The sequence below is a fragment of the Protopterus annectens genome, chromosome 15.part0, assembly GCF_019279795.1.
Source record: "Protopterus annectens isolate FY-2018-M chromosome 15.part0, PAN1.0, whole genome shotgun sequence".
In the NCBI taxonomy this organism is placed as follows: domain Eukaryota; kingdom Metazoa; phylum Chordata; order Ceratodontiformes; family Protopteridae; genus Protopterus; species Protopterus annectens.
In genome coordinates this window covers 120,071,820-120,092,301 of record NC_056749.1, presented here as the reverse complement: position 1 = coordinate 120,092,301, position 20,482 = coordinate 120,071,820, and the positions used below count along the sequence as shown (strand labels likewise).

At 43.7% G+C, this 20,482-nt stretch overlaps 1 protein-coding gene across 5 annotated transcripts in view; it reads right to left on the bottom strand.

Moving 5' to 3' along the window:
* Positions 1-20,482, bottom strand: part of PHKA1 (phosphorylase kinase regulatory subunit alpha 1) — a 3,177,076-nt gene that overhangs the window by 2,926,285 nt on the left and 230,309 nt on the right. The window lies entirely within an intron of this gene.

Genomic DNA, 20,482 nt, shown 5'->3' with positions numbered 1-20,482 from the left:
CATACATATCAAGCAGAGTGCCTCTTTGGCCCTCTTCAAAATTAACCTTGACGATTGGATGGGAGAAAGGAAATTCACCCCGGGGATCACGTCAGTCGCCTGCTACACAGGGGTACAGGGAAGTAAATAGTGTGGGAAGAAATAGCCAGGGAATTGTTATGGCTAGGCTTAGCCAGGGAATTGTTATGGCTAGGCTTGTACAGGCACTAAGGCCGATAGCCTAGGACCAACCTATGAAGAGGCTTGCCTACACTTCAGTGAGGTAACATCCATCAGGCGCATTTTTTTTTTTTTCAATTTCGTTTGATCATGCTTTTTTTCTGTGTTAGCACTGTAACTCGCAAACCGAGCAGATGGTGTACTAAATGGGTGGGTGGGTCATATTTTCCCCACTGTAGGGTGTCTGCGGAGTTGGTATATACAAGTTACAGTGTCTCGGGGTGGGGGGGGATCAAGCCACCAGAAAGATGAACAAAGTAGCTTACCCCAACAAAATTTTTATTTCAGAGTTACATTTTTTTCATACTCTGAAATCAACAAAGCCTGACTAATTGCAGGATGAGTTGAAAAGTACAGTTTTGTACCTACCATAAATGTAGATGTCCGATAGGTATGCATCTTCAGTCATAACATATGGGTTGTCCTGCCTCAGGCAGCCCTTCGGTCGGCCGGATTCCAAAGTCTGGGTCTGGCCTCGGCTGATGTCGCACTTTTCCCGACGTCAGAGCGTCTGGGGTATAAAAGCATCAGCCGACGCCATTTTCCTCAGTTTTTCTTGCCCCAGATGCCAGGTGCCCTCTAGGAAGGCTAAATTTGGATAAATGCTGAAAAGTTCCAAACATTTGCAAATTATATACAGGTATAAACAAACAAATACACCATAATAGATTCCCCCAGCTAGCTAAAAGAGGGGTAAGTACCCTAGGAATACCACAGAGGGGAAGGAGGGAGGGTAATCCTGACTGCAGATGCATACCTATTGGACATCTACATTTATGGTAGGTACAAAACTGTACTATGTCCTTCAAGGATGCATCTGCAGTCATAACATATGGGTAGAATAACATAGCCAATCTGTGGGAGGAGGTACTAAGAAAAGGATGGTGTAGTTAAGATCCCCTGCAGGACTGCAGTTGCAAACCCTGCTCTGGATCTAGAGTATAAAGGTAGATTGTAATGCTTGGCAAATGTATGCACGGAGCTCCAAGTAGCAGCTTCTAAAATGTCCTTGGTAGCCACCCCTCGTAGGAAGGCTGTAGTGGTGGCCGTGGCCCTTGTGGAGTGAGGCCTGATGTTTTCAGGAACTGTCTTTCCATGAAAGGAGTAGCAAAATCGAATGCAATTTCCTACCCATTTTGAAATTGTCTGTTTGGAAATTGCTCTTCCTTGCACCCCAGTTGCATATGCTACAAAAAGTTGGTCAGTTTTTCTGCTAGTTTTTGTTCTGTCCAAGTAGTAGCGTAGTTGTCTGTGTATATCCAGGGTGTGCAAAAGTTTTTCCCCTCTATTCTGTGGATTAGGGAAGAACGTAGGCAGGTAAATAGCTTGGTTCAAGGATACCCTAGATACCACCTTTGGCATAAAAGTAGGATTGGTTCTTAGTGACACCCTGTCCTGGTGGAAAATAAGAAAAGGCTGCACTGCCATTAATGCTTGTAACTCAGATACTCTTCTTGCTGAAGTGATTGCCAGAAGGAATGCAGTTTTCCAAGATAGAAACTGTAGATCCACTGATGCTGCTGGTTCAAAAGGAGGAAGTGTCAGTTTCTCCAGCACAAAGTTGAGATCCCAGGCAGGTAGAGGGGGTCTTCTTGGAGGTTTAATATTTTTGATCCCTCTTAGAAATTGTCTGAGGAGAGGGTGCGCGAAGATAGGTGTATCCACATTGTATTCTGCTGAAATTGCTGAAGCATGAATCTTAATGGAAGAATAGGACAGGGCATTGTGGAACAATTCTGCTAAGTATTCTAGGATATGTGTTATGTTTGTCACTGTGACATCTGAGCCTTCTGATGTGCTCCAAATGAGAAATCTCTTCCATTTAGCTGAGTATGTCTTCCTTGTGGAATGCCTGTGAGCCTCCAGGATAATGTCCTTCACCCTCTGAGATAAAACAGTTTGATTGGGATTTAAGGAATTTTCCAGGCAGTTAGCTGCAATGTTTTCAAGTTGGGATGCAGGGTCTTGAAATTGTTCTGCGTCAGAAGAAGAGGCCATAGGGGGAGAGGCCATGATTTTGCCTGAGACATGCTTCTCAATAATGGATACCAGTGTTGTCTTGGCCAGTCCGGAGCTATTAGTATCACTTTTGGCTGTTCCTCCCTGATCTTCAGTAGAACCTTGTACATCAATGGGAGAGGTGGGAAGGCATATACTGTTAGGGCTTTCCAGCTGAAAGAGAGAGAGTCCACCCTCCAAGCTTGTGGGTGGTATGTCCTTGAGCAGAATGTCTTCAGTTGATGGTTGAGTGGGGAGGTGAACAGATCTATCTCCGGCATTCCCCATGTCTTTGCTATGAGTTGGAAGATTTCTGGGTGCAGCATCCATTCGTGTGCATCCATGGTAGTTCTGCTAAGCTGTCCGCCAGTCCATTTTCTTTCCCTGGCACGAATTGGGACTGTAGTTGGATATTGAGATTCAGGCATAGTTCCCACAGATTCATAGCCATCCGGCATAGAGGGTAAGAATGTGTGCCTCCCTGCTTGTTTATGTATCACATGACCGTGGTGTTGTCTGTCCTTATTAACAGGTGTCCTTGTTGGAGGAAGTGTTTGAATGCCTCAATTGCATGCCTCACTGCCAGCATTTCCTTTTGGTTTATGTGCATGTTTAGCTGCCCTTGAGGCCATAAGCCTTATATACATTTGCCCTCCATGTGTGCTCCCCATCCTTGGTCTGAGGCGTCCGTGGTGATGGTCTGCCTTGTTTTTGGTTTGTTGAAAGGCAACCCTCTGTTGGACTGGCAGGCCTGAGCCCACCACAGGAATTCCTTTTGAAGGCATGGAATGATTGGTATCATGGTTTCTAAACTGTGACTGTGTTGAGACCATACACTCCTTAGGTACATTGTAATTTCCTCATGTGCAGCCTGGCATGCGGTATTAGAATTATGCAGGATGCCATGTAACCCAGGGCCTGCAGGATTTTCCTTGCAGTAAGCAGAGTTTGTCTTGTCAGAATCATGAAGTAGTCTGGAAGTTGTCTTTGTTTTTCTTCTGTGAGAAAGGCCATTTGGGTGGTTGTGTCCAGATCTGCACCCAAAAAGGTTATCCTTTGGGATGGTACTAGTCTTGACTTTTGGATGTTGACTGTGTATCCAAAGGTCTGTAGCAGGTGTATGGCATAAGCCAAGTCCTTTATCAAATTTTTCTTGTTGTCCACTTGTATTAGGCAGTCGTCCAGGTATGGGTAAATTTGAATTCCCTGTAGTCTGCAATGTGCAATTACTGATGCCAGGCATTTCATGAATACTCTGGGCGCAGTAGACAAGCCAAAGGGCAATGCTGAGAATTGATAATGCTCTGATCCTGCAAGAAATCTGAGGTGCCTTCTGCAACTTGGTCGAATAGGGACGTGCAGGTATGCCTCCTTGAGATCTAGAGTCACTAGCCAAGACTCCTTGCCCAACATGGGAAGAAGTTGCTGTAGGGTCAGCATTTTGAATTTTGACACAATGAGATAAGTGTTCAGTGCGGACAGGTCGAGAATAGGCCTCCATTGATTTTCTTTTCTTGGTACAAGGAATAGTCTGGAGTAAAATCCTTGGCCTTGTTCTGAACATGGTACCTTTTCTATAGCTTTCATCTGAAGTAAATTGCTTGTCTTAAAGCCTCTGCCCTCTGATTTGGTGGAAGGTTTGGCATTCCGCATCTTTTTGGCAAAGTGTGGAAGTGGAACCTGTATCCTTTGTCTATTATTTGCAGTGTCCACGTATCCTTTGTAATATAATACCAGTTTTTTGAGAATAAAGCCAGCTTTCCACCCAAGGGTGCTTCCAGTTGATCCCTGGTAGGCGGTATCAGAGTTAAGTCATTGAGCCTGTCCTGGTGTAGTGGTTGTTGTTGTTGCTGTTGCACTACTCCTCTGGTTGGCAGGCTGCCACTGACGGCCTCTGTAGGAGCCCTTCGATTGACCTCTGCCTCTAGGGACCTGTTCCTGCCTCTCTGGGCTCTGTCCGAGTCTGGAAAGGACCAATTCTTAGTAGGCCAGTTTCTGCTGAATCTCGGTGGTTGAACTTGCAGGAAATCTTTAACTGTTTGCACAGATTTTGCCTTTTCTTCAACCTTTTTTAAAATCTCCTGAGCAGAGGAGCCAAATAAATTTTGTTTCTCCATTGGAGCATCCAGGAGTTTAGCTTTGACATGGTCTGGCAAAGATTGTTCCTTCAGCCAGGCATGCCTACGAATAACTGCCCCAGTCATAGCTGATCTAAATGAAGCCTCCAGTGCATCATAGCCACATTTTAAGAAATGATTACTAACCTGTTGTGAGTTGTGTACCAAATCCTGAAGGGATTTACGGTCTAGGGTTCAGGAGAAGAAAGTTTCTTATTCAGTTCATCTAACAAATACTCTTGGTACTGTATCATATGAAATTGACAGTTTAATGCCCTGACAGAAAGAGTTGCAGAGGTATACACCTTCTTTCCCCATCTCTCTAAAGCTCTAGACTCTCTTTCAGAGGGTAGAGGATTTTTGGCAGTAGCGGCCGCAACCCCTTTAGGGCCCTGAGAAATAGTTTCTGGGTCTGCAGAATGGGCTTTATACAAATGGAAATGAGAATCCGGGACCCTGTAGTATCTGTCAGGTTTGGCAGGGGCCGAAGGAAGAGTATCAGGGGCTGTACTGACATCATTGTACACATCATCAATTACATTCAGAACAGGAGGTATAGCTAAGGGCCTATGCTGAGGCAAATGCAAAAAGGTCCTTAATCTTTTTCTAGAATCAGAGAAATCCTGACCTTGCCATTGAAAATGCTCTCTCATGCAGTGTAGGGTCTCACCAAAGGAAAACTCTTCAGGAGGGGAGGCCGAAGGGATAGATTCCTCTGCATCAGAATCCTCATAAGGCGAGTAAGCCCCTTCCTGGTGGTCTGACAACTCAGATCCATCCGTGGAATCATCTGAGGAGAGAGGATCAGAGGGGTCAGTCCTGGGCCTTTTGTCTGGAGGAGGTTGAGAGGCCCTGTCTGGGTGAGGTTGTGAACCCCTAATTAAGGAAATAAGGTCCTCAGCAAGACTGAGGATCTGTGAACTAGAGGAAGGCCTCTGGGAGGTAGATTTGGCAGGCAAAGCTTTAGAAAGTTTGGCAGCTTTAGCCCTTGAAAAGGCCTTAATGGACATGGAAGCAAGGGGCCTAGCTGCCCCACGTGCAGGAGTAGAAATGCCCAAAGGTATGGTGTTGGACATTTCCTGAACACTGGTTTCGGTATGAAGTTCTGAAGCTGACTCAGCCAGGGCCTCTCGGGCCTCGGTGGTCGGAAGTATGGTTTCGGGAGAAGGAATCTCCGAGGACTCTGTTTCGGCCGAAACCGAGGCACTCGCGGTAGGCCTAGCCATGGTTTCAGCCGAAACCACGGGCCGCGAGTGTCGGTCCTTTTCCTTGCGGTTTTTGACCATATGCGAAGTCGGAGTCTCCGACGGCATTTTATAAGCAAAAGCGGCTCCAAAAAAATTCCTCTGCAAACTCCGACCGACGTCTAAGAGTTTGTCGGTTGAAGGAAGCACAGGCTAAACAGGCCGATACGTCGTGGTCTGGGCCTAAGCAAGGAAGGCAGTAGGAATGGAAATCCTTATGAGGTATTTGTTTCCCACAAGTTAAACAATTATTTACTTTGTCTGACATCGGCTGAGGTAAGAAAGAGTCCCCAACGGGGTACTTAGCTTTTTTTTTTTTTTTTTTTTTTTTTTTTGAAGTCTTCGGTAGCTGAATTCACTGGATCTGACCTTTGAAGTCTTCGGTAGCTGAATTCACTGGATCTGACCGACCGGCACTTGCGAACAGCTTCTGCTTCGGGCACCGCGCGGCAAGAAAGACTGAGGAAAATGACGTCGGCTGATGCTTTTATACCCCAGACGCTCTGACGTCGGGGAAAGTGCGACATCAGCCGAGGCCAGACCCAGACTTTGGAATCCGCCGATCAAGGGCTGCCTGAGGCAGGACAACCCATATGTTATGACTGCAAATGCATCCTTGAAGGACATCAACATAGGGAACAAAACTCTAAGTCTATCCTTAGGGACTTGCACACTAAACCACATATATGTCTGCATCATTTTGCCCCTTACCAGTATAAGGATTTTTTGGCAATGACATCAATCCAGTGACAAAAGTCATTTTTAAGGAAAACTACGCAACATCTTGTTTTTCTGATGTAATGCAAACTCAATACAGACAAACTTCTGAAGAATTCACTATTCAGAAGAGAAATCATGCATCTATTTCAACAGGAAAACTGAATAAGATGCAAACTCAAGTCCACTCAGATATGACTATGCTACACACTTTTAATGATTGCTGTCTTGATCACAAGCCAGTACATCAGACACTGAGAAAGTTGTCTGCACACACACCGCACCTCTACCACCACCCACACCAGTACAGTACATTCCTACATATATGGAGGTTCTCAACAAAAACATTCGACAACCAAGATCCAACATACAAAAACATACCTAAACAAAAGACCTCCAAAGCAAAAGCACACACGCACATCACAACTCACTGCACCAAGCACCACACATGCCTGCGGCTCACAGCCTTTATGGCCCAGTCACAAACCCAACATACTAGTCACAGGAGACTATCGTGAGACACAAATGTGCCAGTCACCAGGCTAGACAAGGGGAAAGTCACGGTAAGTTGCTTGACAGGTGCTAGAATCCACCATATCACTCACGTACTCAAGTCTCTCGACAACAGGTACTGTTATAACTCTGTCATAGTCCATATTGGTGTGAATGACTTGAGATGTACCTCTGGACTATATGAAGACAGACATGACTGAGCTCACTGAATATGTGTCCCAGGCAGGTATGTCCCTAGCCTTAAGCAGCATCCTACAATCACCCAGAATGATGCCTCAATACAAACAGAAAATTACTAACAACTGGCTTAGTTTCTGGTGTCATTGCAAAGGGATCCAGTACTTGACAGCCAGGGAGGACATGATCGACAGACCACGATGCTTTGCCAGAGATAGCCTTCATCTGTCTCCCCTGGACTTCGGGCAAAGGCTCTTGCCGCCCCCCATAGTGCCTTTTTTAGGCAAAGTCATGAGGACCAAATTAACAACATGAAAATTTCTTCTTAAACGAAATTTAACGTTAATGCTGCTAAACGCTAGGAGTTTTAGCATGAAACTGCACTCATTGCAAGCATTTCTTGCCCTAGAAGATGCCGATATTTGTGCAGTCACTGAAACCTGGTTCAAAGCAGCAGACAGCACCCCAGTCCTACTCGGTTACTTGTCCTGTGATACTTTCAAACCCCAAATGGAGGACTACAAAGCCAAAGGAGGTGGAGTTTCAATATTTATCAAAGACTTACACACCTCCAGGCTGGTCAAACAGTATGACACAGGAGACACTCCAGGAAAATTTACTGTTGACAAAGCACCTATTCAAATCATAGCTAGCTACAGAACCCCAACCATGACTCAGGAGGCCCACTCCACTTATCTGGACTTATTTGAATCCATCAAGATTCAACCCTCTACCCTGATCCTGGGCAACTAACTACCCAACCACAGAGTGGGAAACCTATTCTAGCTCAAACACGAACTCCCAGAGACTCCTCAACTTCGTCAATGTCAATGCATTGGATCAGCTGGTCTACATCCCCACAAGAGATGAAAATATCCTGGACCTGGTACTAACCAACATGAGTAGCCACTGTAGCAACCCTACAGTGTCATCTTCCTTGGTAAGATCAGACCATAAAGCAATTTCTTTTCCAAAGCTGACTACAACCTCCAGAGAGTAGGTATAAACAGCTTTACAGCCACCATCCCTTCAGATGGAACAAGCACTAATGTCCAAGCCTATACCAACAAACTATACAAGCACTTGTACAGCTGCACAGACTTGGCAATACCCGACAGGGCCGAATCATCTTACTCAAGGAAGAGTAAACCTGTCTGGTGGACAGCAGCAATAAACAGACTCCTTAATAAAAGAAAATAATTGCTGTCCAGGACCAAGAAGGAACAGGTGCCAAATTGGAATCAATTTCTCCTTTGTCTGAGCATGCAAATAGGTTCACTGGTGAAATCCTCTAACTCTAACAGAGTCTAAATTGGCCACATCCACTAAGGACAGTCATAAGGCCTTCTTTGCATATGTCCACAATCTGAAAGATAACTCTGAAATATGCTCTGAATTGGTGGTCAATAATACCATATACACACAAGCTATAGATAAAGCCAACCTGCTGGCAGACAAGGTCAGTGAAAACTTCACCCCCCTGTTCTCCCCAATCAGTAAACCAGAACATCCCCAGCACCTGCCCCCCCCCCCCCACATCACCCTCATCATCATTAATGCCCTCTCAAATGCAAAAAATACAGCCTCCATGGGACCAAACAACACCCCTGGCTGTGTCCTACATGCACTCAGGCAAGAGCTCTCAGCAACAGTAGGCACCCTATTCAACCAAAGCCTGTGAACCAGCTTAGTCCCAACAGAATGGAGGACAGCCACTGTCGTGCCTCTACACAAAGGTAAAGCATCCTCAGACCCAGGCAATTATAGGCCCATCAGCCTAACTAGCCTGATCTGGAAGGCCATGGAACGCATTACCATGGATCTTATAAAACAAGGACATTGGTAACATTCAAATGCTTGCTCCCACACACTTTAGTTTTGTCAAAGGAAAATCATGCCTGATAAACTTGGTCACCTTCTTCGAAACAGTCAGCAAAGCCATGGATGAGGGGCAGACGGTGCACACTGCCTACCTTGACCCAGCCAAAGCCTCTGACACTATTCCCCACTCAGGCATAAATATATATAAACTCTCCCAGCTAGGCATCAACCCATATGTTAACAGATGGTTAGCTAACTGGCTCACTGACTGAACCCACTCAGTCAAAATAAGGGAAGCCACCTCTAGCAGTAGACCCGTAACAAGTGGCACACCCAAAGGATCGGTCCTGGGGCCTCTACTGTTTGGGATATACTTTTCTGAGGTGCAAGCCAAAACCAGTAGTCTGTAGCTGACCAAGTTTGCAGATGACTACAAACTGGGCATGGTCAAATTCCCCTAGTGATGTAAACATCCTCCAAGAGGGCCTTATCCAAACTAATGACTGGTGCCAGAAGCATGGCCTCAAACTGAATGCCAAGAAATGCATCATTACCCCCCCCCCCCTTTGGGGAAAATGCCATCCCCACCAATTATCACATTAATAATAACGTACTAAGCACACAATCAGTCGTGAGGGACTTGGACCCAAAGGTTGATAGCAACCCGACCTTTGACCACCACGTTGCCTCCGGTGTACGGAAGGCTTTCTACATGGCCCACCTCATAAGTAAGGGTGTTTCATCCAGGAACAAGGTGGGCATAACATCCCTGTACTCCTCTGTTATCAGACCAATTATTGAGTACAATGCTCCCTTCGACATGTGCCTTGCAAAGCACATGCAGCAGTTGGAGAGACCACAGAGGTTCCTGACCAGGAAAATTCAGGGTTTCAAACACCTATCCTATACAGACAGGCTAAAAGCCATGTCCCTCTACTCAGTCTCATACAGACTGCTCAGAGGTGACCTCTGTCTGGCATACAAGGCTGTCTCAGACTCAGCCTTGATGGAGTTGCTGCATATCTAAAAGTCAAACTCCCCTCCCGCAACCAGCACCCAAGGCCTCAACCTGGTCTGTGACATTAAAAGAACTTGTTGGCAGGATAGATTTGTGTCCTAACGACTCCCCCCATCTGTGGAATAGACTCCCCCTCCATGTCAAACAGAGTACCTCACTAGGCCTCTAAGAGGAACCTGGACGACTGGAAGGGAAACAGAAAATATACCTCTGGGATCTCATCTGTGTCCCTGTTGGACAGGGAAAACAAGTGCTGACTTTGTGGGAATATGGGTGAAAAACGTGGCTAGGCTTATAAGGACTTCTGGGCCAACAGCCTAGTATTGTCCTATGAACCTATGAATGTTTTAGTGGGTAGGTGGGCTGGTACACCAGCTATTTTCAACCAAGCCACATGCTATGTAGGGGGTAGCAATTAAAATGGTACATACAATTATACAAGAGTTTACACTGATTCAGTTTCTCCTGGAGTATTATTTGAAACCATGCATAGAGTCTTATTCAGTCGACAATGCAAAAAAACAGTAACAGATCTTAAGAATATACAACACAGGTGATTAACAAAACAAAGATATGTACTTATTTCCCTTGGTTGGCTAGAGAATGTGTGCTACATGACACAACCAGAGCCAGCAAAAAGTAACCTAGGCAGCACCCTAGGGCCCTCTGGTGGCTGTTGGACCTGAATATCACTTGAAAAATATTTGCTTCTGTCCACCAGTGTCAGTTCTGTACCTATCTCTCTTTTAAGCCATCACAATGAGGATGTAACCAAGCATCAGAAGCCTCAGCATTAGAAGTTTAAACTATTCCTGGTTCCACAAAGTCTGCTCTTCACTTTTTCCCTTAGAACTGCTCTATCTCTCAAATTAAACACCATATTCTCATTCTAAGGCCCTTCACTGGTCCAAATAAGTAATCATACAAGTTAGCACTATTAAACCATAAGCACTACTTACTCTTATACTCTCTACGATTACCTTGTCCCCTATTGGACCGTCTTAATTCAGTTCCCTATATTACTCTAGCATGTCCAAAGGTCAGTCAATGGTTTCCTCTCCAGCCCAGCTGGTGAATCTGGGAATTTTGAGGCAATGTTACAACGGTCTCATGTACACGGGCAACCCTCTCCTCCTCCAAACAGGTTCAAATATATGTGAGAGATGCAACCATATAGCCAAACTGGAGGCTGAGCTCTCTCATCTCACAACTGGTATAACCAGTCAGGAGGAGAAGGTAACCTCACACAACACAATTCCAGTATCACATAGTCCCACCACATCAGCGAACCAAACACACAAATACCCTAAAACATACTCAGAGGCTCTAAATAAAAATCTACCTAAGCAACAGAGACCTCCAAAGCAGATATCCAAGCAAACACCACCCCAAAACAAAACATGCACAACACATAGCCCACAAAGTCAGTGTGCCAAGCAGCCACAGCCCTTAAGGCTGAATAACGCAGCCGATACTCTTGTAATAGGTGACTCTATTGTCAGACACACTGACGTCCCACTCACCAGGCTAAACAAGGAGAAGGTCACAGTGAGCTGCCTGTCGGGCGCTAGGATCCGCCACATAACACAAGCACTCAGGTCACTCCAAAGCAAATACAAATATGACTCTGTCATTGTACATACTGGTGTGAATGACCTGAGACGTACCTCTCTGGACTACATGAAAAGAGACAGAGGAGCTCTCTGATCATGTAGCCCAGGCCGGTATGACCCTGACCTTGAGCAGCATCTTACCCTCACCTAGAATGATGCCACAGTACAAAGACAAAATGATCGATTTTAACAATTGGCTAAAATTTTGGTGTCATTCAAAGGGGATCCAGTGTCTATCAGCCTGGGATGACATACTCGACAAGCCACGTTGCTTCGCTAGGGACGGCTTGCACCTGTCACCACTGGGCTTTCAGATACTGGCAAAGGCTCTGGCCACCCCCATAGTGCCTTTTTTAGGCAAGGCTCAAAAGTCAAACCCACCTCCATAGACAGCACAAGGTACAAGAAACTAAGGGTAATGCTGCTAAACACCAGAAGTCTTAACCTCAATATGCACGCACTCGAAGCTCTCCTCAGTATGGAGAACATCGATATCTGTGCAGTGACAGAAACCTGGTTCAAGGCTCCAGAGAGCACCCCAGCACTACCAGGTTATACCTCATATCATGCTTTTCGGCCCCAAAACCCAGACTGAACCACAAAAGGAGGGGGAGTTTCCATATTTATCAAGGATATCCACACCTCCAAGTTAGTGGCATTGCATGAAGTATCGGAGACCATCCATGTGCAACTAACAGTGGGCAAAACTGCTTTTCAGTTTATAGCATCCTACAGACCACCCTCTCAAAGTCAGGAATCCCACTCGGCTTTCCTGAAAATATTGGAGAACATGAAGATCTCTCCAAACACCATTATACTGGGCGACTTCAACTACCCAAACATAGACTGGGAACACTACTCAAGCCCCAGCACCTTAGCCCAAAGGTTCCTGGAAATTATAAACTCAAATGCTATGGAACTAGTCACCACTCCCACAAAAGGGGATAACATACTAGACCTGATCATTACCAACATGGGGACTCTATGCTCCATACCAGAAGTATATCCTTCATTGGTAAGATCAGACCATAAATTAATTTCACTGGATATCCACATCCCGACCCCACCCCCAGCCCAGAAAACCACAGTGAAAAACTTCTCAAAAGTGAACTTCTCACTTCTCAAAACCGAAGTGAAATCTTTCAAGGTCCCAGGGCCAGTGGAAACTACGGCCCAACCTGCAGAATCCTATATAAACGCATTCTACGGACATCTCCAGGAATGCATGGATCAAGCTATCCCAAACAAAACCAAGACCTAATCATCCAAAGGCAGGCATCCAGTCTGGTGGACCCCAGCCATAAATAGACTGTACAACAGAAGGAGGAAGATACTTCATGCTAGAGTAAAATCCCTAATAGGGAAGGCATCTCTGATCAGTACTAGCAAAAAATTACGATCCCTCATAAAATCCTCCAAGGCCAGCTTTGAGAGAAAAATTGCACAGGACACTAAAGACAATCATAAGGCTTTTTTCAGTTGTTAGGAACCCGGGATGCAACTCCCAGACTTGTTCTGAGTGGATTCTAAACGACAAAAAATACACTGAACCAACAGACATCGCCAATATCCTGGCAGACAGGTTCAGTGCAAACTCCCCCCCCCCCCCCAAAAGAGCAAGTGTCTATCCCGGCAGGGGGCTGCCTCCCAAACATCTCTGATGCTCAGGTGAAGGCTGCCCTCTCCAAAGCAAAAAACACTGCTTCTATGGGACCAGATGGCGTCCCGGGTTACGTCCTACATGAACTCCAACAAGAACTAATCCCTCAAATAAAACAGCTGTACAATCTCAGCCTCACTACAGGATATGTGCCCACAGAATGGCGTACAGCAACAGTGGTCCCACTCCACAAAGGTGGAGCCTCCACGGACCCTGGAAACTATTGCCCCATAAGCCTGACTAGCTTAGTCTGCAAGGCTATGGAGAGGATCATCATGAAGCTCATAAACAAAGACATCAGGGACCTACAGACACTAGATCCTACCCAATTCGGCTTCGTCAAGGGCAGATCCTGCCTTTTGAACCTGGTTGACTTCTTTGAAACAGTCACCAAAGCCATAGATGAAGGGAAGATAGTCCACACAGCCTATCTAGACCTAGCAAAGGCATTTGACACAATACCCCACGCGGGCATCACAGATAAGCTATCCAGCTTAAATATAAACCCCTATGTCACAAGATGGGTCGCAAACTGGCTCAAAGACAGAACCCACAGAGTGAGAGTTGCTGGAGCCATGTCAGACTCGAAACCAGTCACAAGTGGTGTCCCACAAGGTTCTGTCCTGGGACCGCTCTTGTTCGGTATATACTTTTTCAAGGTACAGGCCAACGTGGGAAGACTATGGCTCACCAAGTTCGCAGATGACTGCAAACTGGGCGCCATAATCGACTCTCCAGCTGACACAAACATCCTTCAAAAAGGTCTCACAGAGACGGATAACTGGTGCCACAGCCATGGTCTAAAGCTAAATGCCAAAAAGTGTATAGTCATACCCTTTGGCAAAAACAATGTGCCCACAAACTACCACATAGGCGGTAAACCATTAAGTACAGAGAAAGTAATTAGGGATCTGGGGACCCAAGCTGATAGCAATCTCTCCTTTGACAACCACATTGCCAAAGTGGTTAGAAAGACCTTCTACATGGCCCACCTCATCATGAAAGGATTCACATCTAGATCAAGAGAGGTAATTGTGCCCCTTTATTCATCCCTCATCAGGCCCATCATAGAATACAATGCCCCTTTTGGGATGTACCTTACCAGACACCTGCAGCAATTAGAAAGACCCCAAAAGTACCTCACCAAGAGGATCAAGGGACTCAGATAGATACCTTATGCTGCTCTGTTAAAAAAACTCCAGCTCTACAGTTGCATACCGCCTACTTCGAGGCAATCTATGCCTGACATATAAGCTATGTCCAATCCAGGACATGCTCCACCTCAGTAAATCTAAATCCCTTAGAGCCACACACTCGAGGGACTTGAACCTCAGCACAGAAATAAATAGGACTTGCTGGAGGGACAGATTCATAACCCAGAGGCTCCCTTCGCTCTGGAATAGAATTCCAATTCATGTTAGGCAGAGCACCTCATTGAATCTCTTCAAGAAGAAACTTGATGAGTGGATGGGGGGATCGTAGGTTTGTTCCGGGGATTACTTCCGTGTCACTATTAGACAGAGGCACAGTAAACTAAACCGTAAAAACGGCACAGTATACTCAAATCAAGGGGTGGCGTAAGCCAAACAAAATCGGGCTAGGCTTATAATTGCCCCAGGGCAGATAGCCTAGTATGAACTTATGAACCTAATAACTATGCATGTCTAGACATCATTCGTGGGAAATTTGAGCAAGCAGCAAATCTCAACATTTGGCTGCAGAAGTATATACAGAGAAGCAACGAAGATTTGACAGCAGCTTTTCTGTTCCACGGACGTTAACAAGTGAGCAATGTAGAACAGGTAACATACAGTAAGTGCACAGATCAGCAGATAAAGTGTGTCTGTGTGTAAAATCCCCCAGATATGGGCACTGTCTAGTTAAGTAACATTGTCAGAGTTCAAGTCCTGAACCTCAACTACTGGAAGACAAGAACCTTACTCCTCTCCATACCAACTGCCAAGCATTTTTTTTTAAGTCAATAAGGATTAAAATCAATCAATGCACAGATATCACACGACTTTGGTGCAGAAGGCTGTGTGCTCTTTCACACAAGGCAGATGCACAGTTGACACTGCAGCATTGGGGGGGGGGGGTGCACTCTTGAGGGAGGACTAGTCAGGTTAAAAAAAGGATATAAAAAAAATGTAAACTCCATACACCTTTTACTCTGTTACTTTTAAAGTGATTCAGAGAAGCCTGCTTTTATCAATCTCCTGTTTTGCTGAACATCTCTGATTTTTGCCTCATACTTATACCTTCTTCTTGATTAAGTCACTCAACCAAATGGTGCTTTGGGGCTACTCAAACTTTGGGCAAATCTCCCCAATGGTCCCCTCGACTGCAAAGCAAAGTAACTACCCAAGAACCAGAGTACTTATGGCCTAAAGGAAGGAAAATGACTGTAATCAACAGGAGCATCATCATACGAGCCATGTTCTTATCCACGGCTTCTTTGTTTTGTTAAACGTTGACAAGTGTGTTCATTATTTAGTTGTGAATACGAGTTTAATGTTGACATTTTAACAGACTATATGCTTAATTTAGATTTTTTGCAGACACACAGGTATGAAATGCAGTCTGTTTGGGCTACAACAGCTTGAATATCACTTAGCACAGATGAGCAATGCTATGAGCCGTTAAAAAGCTGCTTCCTGTACTACGTGGTTCAATTCTCTTAGCCTTCATTTGTCTTCTCTGTGACTGCCAAGTTACTTCACCAGATAGTTCACATGGGCTGCTCCTGATAAGGGACACTTGTGTCTAGTGGAGTGTCCCAAGTTTGTTAACCAAACATTTTACACATTTGTTTTTTGAATTCATGCATCCTTCACATAGACACTAACAATTACTTCATTAACTACTACCTGAGCATGAGTCACAGCATGTCTCTTGCAGTTTAATGGGTTGACAGTTGCATTTTCATTAAATGAGAGTTTTAAGAGTAAAGAACTTTACTGTTGTTCATACTAAGTCTGTTTTCAATGTTAGTGTGTTTTGATTTATTTAGAAAATGTCAGTTTTTTTTTCTGTGCAGGGTTTGAATCTTTTGACCTTCATTTACCTCAAATAAATGTGGCAGCTGTAAAACTAAAGATGAAAATAATATGTATTCTGATAGTTTTGAATAGTACTTGTGCTAAATGAGGACAGACAGCAATGTAATGGGATACTGAAATGGATGGCAGGGGCTTGATTCATTACCATGTATAGTGCCCCATTTGTCCACTACCTGGCTCTGTTGATTCTGGAGGTGTATGCTGCAACAACTCAGCGTTAACAGGGAATTAAGTAGGTCAGACCTGTACTGAGTGATGATGGAATAACTACTTTTAATGACACAGAATACATGGGGAAGACAAAAATGAGATGGAGGTATAATGCAAAAATACAAGGCCCCCTCCCTTCCAAAAAAAATAACAGCATGCTATTTGCAGTAATATTTCAAATTTTTGTATGATTTATGGGATTGGAAAACAAGAGCTGCTGCAACATTTTTATTATCTTATTTTGTATTATTCATTGCACTAAAGAATGAACTTATTCATTAAAAGGCCTTGGCTGTGTAATATAGTCTAAGCATGTTGCATTTTCGTAATACATCCTTGTAGCATCTTCTTTACAGCCTCCAGCAGACACTAATGGAGTTGATATATGTCAGGTCATACAGTCTGCATTATTTGGAGTGCTGATCAAAACCACCCATTATGTAGTTACTGTTGCATATTACAGTGATACAGTCCTCTGCAGTAACTGGGTTTTAAACAATTTCAGTATTTAGTTAAAAACGGTTACTCTGGCAACTGGCGCAGAGGACTAAATCTTCAACTTGTTAATGAGTGACTTCCTGTGGCAAGGATGCAGGTTTTGAATCTTCTTTTGACTGAAAACGAGCAAATCACTTAAGACTGTGCTTTGGAGCAATTGGGAATTTGGGCTAGGTTCTTGTCTTGTGGTCCAGGACTATGTGCCTAGTTAACAGTGAACTGGTTTTCATGGTCTGCTAACCATTCCCTATTGTACAGGGGATCTGGTTCAAGAAATGTCAAGGAAATATTAGCACACAATTTTTAATGCAACACAGGCAATTTTGTTCAAGGACAGCAGGCACTACATTTGTAGAAGCAGCACTGAAATGCAATACTGTTTGCCAGCAGCAACCTCTAAATTACTAACAATTCTCTTTAATGTGGAATTAAAAAGTGACTAACTTGTGCATACTGACTGATACTGGTGGATTATGGCAACACTTGGAGTGGCCATCTATGGTTAAAATGTTCTGAAATTGGTAGCTTTGTCATTATTGGTCTATATCTTTTGTTTCACTATTTACTGGAAAAATGTTCAAAACTACAAATTTTAAACTCGCTCTAATAAATGGTGCCGTATTAAACAAGGAATACATTTTGATACAATCAGGAAGGTGAATCAAAGAACAGATGCATTTATGCATGGTCCTAAAAGTTTATGCAGTGAGCCAATGATCTGAAAATGGCACAGGGTCCAGGGTATACTTAATCCTCTACTGGCCAAATGCATTTTCAAAGAAAGAGTTTCAAAGACAGAGAAGTTTACTTTTGCTCATGCTAAGCCCTTTTTCAATGTGAGATTGTTCTGTTTAGCAAATGGCCATTAGTATTCACAGGTATACACTCAGCTACTGACCATCAGGGCAATTAAAAGCCAACTCAACTGTGTCCCTAGGTATTGTGGGTATTTATTAGGAGGGGTTATGTGAGTTAAGAAGTTTCTAAAGGTTATGTGGGAGGTATGCTAATGTGGACATAACTAATGTCTGCCTCAGTTTGTCAGAGGAATGGGGACCTGACCGGGGGGGGGGGGGGTTCTCATTTCCTATTCATTTGTCAAGGTTACGCATAAAACAGAGTTAGTGCTTTACAATAAGTTTTAAATTAAATCCAAATATCTGTAACCACTGCAAAAGTAAAGAGTATGCACACTGACAGGTTTGAACAATGTTTAAGGTGACTGGGGAGAGCCAGTCAAGTAATGGGACACTGGAATGGCTGCTGGAAGGGGCTGGTCCAGTTAACTACCTAGGGCCCCAATTTGACCATGATCCAACTCTAGTATATGTACACGGGTATATTATACATGAATGAAAGTTCATATAATCGAATGCCCTAATGAGCGAACATCCCAGAAATCGAAAACGATATTGTGGGGGGGCTGTGTCCATCCCCCCCACTAAATATATATTCCAACTCAGAGATTGCATTACAGTGAGGAAAGGGCAAATACTCCAATCTTCACTGTACTGAGATCCCACAGCATACATCTCAGTTTCAGGGATTTTCACTCATTACAGCGTTTGATTATATGAACTTTTGTTCATATAATATAGACCCTATGTACACTACATACTCCCAAAGTTAACTCCTGACATATTTTGCTTTATAGAAGAAGAAAAAAAGCAGTGGAATGGATCTAGGTACTTTGTGACACACTGCACTTAGAATGCAACTTCTAGTGAAAAACGCAGAAATACTGCTCAAGCCCGAAACTGTGCAGCCATCACACTGCTGTCATGCTGCATGCATTACTTATATAGTGTAGCATTCAAGGGTATTAAATGTGTGTGATGTAAAATATTGCAATTAAATACTAAAATACTGAAAATGTTTAAGTGTTTTGGTTTTAAAGCACTGATAATGCAGTGTGTGACAGTACGAATTTTTTTTTTTTTTTTTTTTTTTTTTTTAAGACTAATCAGTATGTAAAAAGTACAAGATAGGAGGAGAAATATCTGCATTTATTTCTTAATCGGTCATTATTAAACCAATTATATAATCTAACCTTGTACTGTTCCAGTGCATCAGAATGACAGTCACAAAGGGATGGCACCGTGTCTTGTGCTTGAGTGCAGACTCACTGTGCTTCATTTACAGATAATTCCTGAAGCCATGAAAGGGATTCCCTAGAAGGAAAATATCTTCAATGGCTTAAAACAACAAGCTCCAAGGGAAATAAAGAATCCTGAGCCTGGAGTGGGATATGCTAGGTAAAAGCAGCGTTCACACTGCAAACTTTGAAGGACCAGAAGCTTTATGTATGCCAGACTTTTTTTAAAATGGAGAGAACTAGAGAATATTACACAATATTTGGCAACCTGGAACTATGAGCCAAATGAAAGCTGTATTTTGTTAACTTCTGTGTCCAGTGACAAAAATAACAAATCTGGTCTCAGCAGTGGGCGGAAGTAGTGGTATTCTGTGTCGACTACCTATATCCCTAACTCATGCTGCACAGAGAATACTTGCCAATGTACTAATAACTAAAAATGGAGTGAAGCAACTGCTTGCTACTGCTTTGAAATGCGGCTTTTTCTGCACTATAATGTAACCAAAAGGAATGTAGCAAAACCTAAAATAATGTAATAAGAGTTAGGAGACTTTAGCGGAAATCTGAAGTTTCTGAGGGCTATTTTCTCTATCTCACTCTACTGTACCTCTGACTTTCTTTTTCCCCTCCAACTCACTTCCTATACGCATGCACACCACCAATCGTCTTAAGTCCTCTGACTGTTCCCTTCCAAATACACTGCACTACCTAACTGCTTATTCGCCTTTTCTTGCATCACTAATATTATGGTTTTTGTTCTGCTCTCTTCATTACAGCTTGTTTGTGCTGCATCAAACTCCCCAGGTTCTTCCTATTCCACTCCATCTCATGCATACATACCTCCCTTGAAAAGGACGTCCATACTGGGACTCCTGAAGTGCCTTAAACATACAGACTTCCCCAAGACTAAACTACGTATATGTACATGAACCTGTTATCTGTGCTGCTATAATTTATTTTTATTTTTTATTTTATTTTATTTTACATTTGTTAACCGGGAAGATCCGACTGGATACATGTCCATTTTCAGCGGAGGCCCGGGGAGAAAAGCTCCAACCATGACAAAAACTTTAAAAGCACAGAGTAAATATACAAATTAAACTAGAACAAAATAAGTTATTCCATCATATTTGTACTGGATGTAAGAAAGATTAGCATAATAAGGAATATGTAGGATATTAGCCAGGTGCTTGGGAACTATGTCAAACAGAGAGTTAACTAGCCCGGGTTTAGACAATGGCAAGTACGTATTGAACCCAGGTGTGTTTTTAGTTTAGTTTTAAATTGACTTAAATAATTGCTTACAATACCATAGTTTAAGGGTTCCCCACACGTTTGCTAGCAGCATACAACGGTCCACTATTCCCCCGATCTTTTACCCGCTGTTTTGGCCCTTCTGGTCTTACCAAGTTGTACTTTACAGTTTCGCCAATAGGTGGCACTGCCTACTCACTCATTTAAAACCTCATATTTGCAGAGTTTGTGCTTTACCCCAGTAGACTCCATTCCACTCATATAATACT